At 39.5% G+C, this 4664-nt stretch overlaps 1 pseudogene; it reads left to right on the forward strand.

Moving 5' to 3' along the window:
- Positions 1-977: 977 nt before the first annotated feature.
- On the forward strand, positions 978-1807 carry LOC114054366 (annotated as a pseudogene).
- The last annotated feature ends 2857 nt before the right edge of the window (positions 1808-4664 follow it).

Below are 4664 nucleotides of genomic sequence, written 5' to 3' on the forward strand. Positions count from 1 at the left end.
AGAGGGACAGAGACTCAGTTCAGTTTGGACATTTGGGAGCATAGGTTCAGGGTATATGGGATCAGGAATAGATTTCACTTCTTTTCCAAAGGTGTGTTTCTAAATGTTAACAGAATTCTGGAGTCTAAAAAATTGCGTGGAGGGGCAGAGCCAAGATGGCAGAGTAGAGGCAGAAACTCATCTGGGCTCTCCCAAATTCTCCTCCAAAAGACTTTAAAATAACACTATAAATTGAATTCTGGAGTGACAGAGCCAAAAAAAAGGAAAAAAAAAGTAGGGATGAAATAATTGTCCAACCTAAGATAACTTAGGAGGTCAGAAGGAAAGGTCTTTCATACTGATGTGGTGGTTGGCCCCCCAATGCAGTGCAGGCTTAGCCAGGCAATTCCAGCAGAAGGCCTTGGAGGTGTCTACATCAGCAGGAGTAACAAACAACTTCTAGAACTCTGAGCCCCAGATGCAAGAAGCGAGATGACTGGTCAGAAAGAGATTACAAAGGACCCTTTGTTGGTCCTGGGTTTAGGCCCTTATTGCATTGCCCATATACAATTCAGGGTCAAATTCCAGGAAGGAAGACTAGTTGGAAAATGAGCAATAAACAACAACAAAAAGAATCTGAGCATACAAAGTTACTATGGTGACAGAGAAGACTAAGATACAGACTCAGAAAAAAATAATGATGTCAAAACAGCTATGAGCAAAGCCCCAGAGGAAAGAAAAGTGAATTGGACACAAGCATAACTATAATTCCTGAAGTAGCTCAGAAAGGTTTTTCAAAATCAAATAAAAGAAGTAGAAGGAAAACTGGGAAAAGAAATGATAGTGATGCAAGAAAACTATGAAAAGAGAGTTAATAGTATGGTAGAAGAGGCACAAAAATACTATAGAAAATGACAACTTGGTTCTTGCAGCCGCCGCCACCACCGCCGCCTCCTCCTCATTCATCCTCTTGCACCATAGGCAGCACAGGTTCCAAGATGTCCAAGCAAGTGGTCTGCCAGGAAGCCAGTCACACTGGGAACTGGTACACAACCTCAGTTCCTCAACTGAATGAACAATTAGAAGGTTGGCTCTCACAAGTACAGTCCACAAAAAGACCCACTAGAGCCATTATTGCCCCCCATGCAGGATATACTTGCTGTGGGTCTTGTGCTGCTCATGCTTACAAATAAGTGGATCCATCTATTACTGTGAATATATATAGAACACCTCTGTATGACCTTCATATTGGTCAAAGATTTATGGAGATCTATGGAAGACAGGAATGTTGGAGTGCATGTCTCGGCAGACAGTTGAAGATGAACACAGTATTGAAATGCATTTGCTTTATACTGCTAAAGCCATGGAAAGCCATAAGGATGAGTTTAACATTATTCCTGTATTGGTTGAAGCTCCAAGTGAGTCAAAAGAACAGGAATTCGGAAAACTTTTCAGTAAATATCTAGTGGATCTTAGTAATCTCTTTGTGGTTTGTTCTGATTTCTGCCATTGGGGTCAAAGGTTCTGTTACAGTTACTATGATGAAACCCAGGGGGAGATTTATAGATCCATTGAACATCTAGATAAAATGGGCATGAGTATTATAGAACAACTAGACCCCTTATCTTTTAGAAATTACTTGAAGAAATACCATAACACAATATGTGGAAGACATCCCATTGGGGTATTGCTAAATTCTATCACAGAGCTCCAGAAGAACGGAATGAATATGAGCTTTTCATTTTTTAATTATGCCCAGTCAAGCCAGTGTAGAAACTGGCAAGACAGTTCAGTGGGTTATGCAACTGGAGCACTTACAGTCCACTGAAGCTCTGAATACTCAGGGATACCACCTGCACATACTCATTCTCTAAATGGGGTCCCAGCCTAGCCCTTACAAAGATACAGTTCCTGGTCTTTGGGGATACTGAAACCTCAAAATTAATAGAACTTTCTTCTCTTTTCTAGTAGGTATAGTCCTTCATTAATTTCAACTCATCATAAAATGCTTTCTTGTTTAGGACAAAGAAGGAAGGCTGGCTTCAAAATATTTTATGATTTAAAAAAGTGATGATGGATGTAAAGTCACGGTGGCAGATGGTCCTTCAAATACAACCTGTAAAGCATTTACCACATTCTAAATTTGCACTCTTTGCAGACCTGTGCACACATATTTAGCTTTCAGAATAGTTTTGCAAATTGTAAACAAACAAAAAAGGTTGGAAGCTTTTTAATAATGAAAATTGCATTTATAAATGATCTGTATTAGAATATAATAAGTCTCCAGTATAGTCAACTACTACCTATGTTGTACAACAGATACCTTCTATTTTAGTTGCTAATAAAGGGCTACACAACTCAAAAAAAAAAAAGAAAAGAAAATGACAACTTAAAGTAATAGAATTGGTCAAATGGCAAATGAGGCACAAAAATTTATTGAAAAGAACTATTTAAAAAGCAGAATTGGCCAAATGGGAAAGGAGGTTGAAAAAAAAAGCTCACTGAAGATAGTAATTCTTTAAAAACTAGAATTGGGGCTTTTTCCAGTGGGGCGGAACCAAGATGGCAGAGTGAAAGCAGTGACTTGCTTGAGTTCTCCCCCAAACCCCTCCAAATACCTGTAAAAATGACTCTAAACAAATTCTAAAGCAGCAGAACCCACAAAAAGACAGAGTGAAACTGATTTCCAGCCCAAGACAACCTGGATGGTTGATGGGAAAGGTATATCATGACTGACTAGGAGTGGAACACAGTTCAGTGTGTGTGCACAGGCCTCAGCAAACCTGGAGCAGGCCTCAGAAAACTGAATCACAGGCAGCTGTGGCATTTTCAAGACTTCTCAACCCGTGAAAGTCAAAAAACAACTTAGAAGGTCAGTAGAAAAAGTCTGTGTCTGGTGTGAGAGAGAAGCATGGTCCCAGCCCTAGTTCCCTGAGGGTGGCCCTGGGGTAGTGGCTGCTTTCAGAGCTTCTGGCCCACAGACTGAGGGGGAATCAAGTGGCTGATCAGAGGGGGAATGCAGGGATCTCTTTGCTGGTGCAGAATTCTCTTGCTTTGCCTGTGCTTAGATCTGGGTCACAGTTCTGGGTGGCGGTTCTGGGACAAGGAGGAGTGCCAGTGTGGTGGAGCTTGTGGTGGGGGTAGAGAGGAAATCCTCCTCACAGTTTCAAGATAGGAAAGAGTGCTTGTGGTCACTCATACACCATAGCACAGGCCAGGAAAGGAGTGAACACCTTGCCCTTGATCATAGCACCTCGGAAGAACTGAAAATTTACAGGTCCCTAGAAGTAGCTCTGTAAACAGCTGGACAAAACCCCCAAAGTTTGGAACAATACATTATCCATGCTGGAAGCAGACTCCCTACCTTAACAAAGAGTTTACAACTCAAGTAATTGGCTGGGATCATGAACAAGCAGCGTAAAAAGAGTCAGACCATGGAATCTTACTTTGATGACAAAGAAAATCAAAACATACAACCAGAAGAAGACAACAAAGCCAAAGCTCCTATATCCAATACCTCCAAGAAAAATATGAATTGTTCCCAGGCCATGGAAAAGCTCAAAAAGGATTTTGAGAAGCAAGTAAGAGAAATAGAGGAAAAACTGAGAGTGATGCGAGAGAATCATGAAAAATAAGTCAACGGCTTGCTAAAGGAGACCCAAAAACTACTGAAGAAAATAACACCTTGAAAAATAGGATAACCAAAATAGCAAAAGAGGTCCAAAAAGCCAATGAGGAGAAGAATGCCTTCAAAAGCAAAATTGGCCAAATGGAAAAGGAAGTCCAAAGCTTACTGAAGAAAATACTTCCTTAAAAATTAAAATGGATCAAATAGAAGCTAGTGACTTTATGAGAAATCAAGACAGTGTAAAACAAAACCAAAAGACTGAAAAAATAGAAAACAATGTGAAATATCTTATTGGAAAAACAACTGACCTGGAAAATAGATCCAGGAGAGTGAATTTTAAAATTATTGGACTATCTGAAATCCGTGATCAAAAAAAAGAGCCTAGACATCATCTTTCAAGAAATTATCAAGGAAAACTGCCCTGATATTCTAGAACCAGAGGGCAAAATAGAAATGGAAAGAATACACCAATCACCTCCTGAAAGAGATCCCCAAAGGAAAACTCCTAGGAATATTGTAGCCAGAGTTTCCACGTTAAGGAGAAAATATTGGAAGCAGCCAGAAAGAAACAATTCAAGTATTGTGGAAAAACAATCAGGATAACATGAGATTTAGCAGATTCTACATTAAGGGACTGCAGGGCTTGGAATATAATATTCCAGAGGGCAAAGGAGATAGGATTACAACCAAGAATCACCTACCCAGCAAAACTGAGTATAATCCTTCAGGGGAAAAAATAGTCATTCAGTGAAATAGAGGACTTTCAAGCATTCTTGATGAAAAGACGAGAGCTGAATAGAAAAATCTGGCTTACAGGTACAAGACTCAAGAGAAACACAAAGAGGTAAACAGGAAAGAGAAATCATAAGAGACTTATTAAGGTTGAACTGTTTACATTTTGCGTGGAAAGATGATATTTGTAACTCATGAGTCCTTTGTCAGTATTAGAGTAGCTGGAGGGAAAAAATATATGTATGTATATAGATAGATAGACAGATAGATAGATAGATAGATAGATAGATAGATAGATAGATAGATAGATAGATAGATAGATAGA

This window comes from Vombatus ursinus, unplaced genomic scaffold, assembly GCF_900497805.2.
Source record: "Vombatus ursinus unplaced genomic scaffold, bare-nosed wombat genome assembly UNPS02014813.1, whole genome shotgun sequence".
In the NCBI taxonomy this organism is placed as follows: Eukaryota; Metazoa; Chordata; class Mammalia; order Diprotodontia; family Vombatidae; genus Vombatus; species Vombatus ursinus.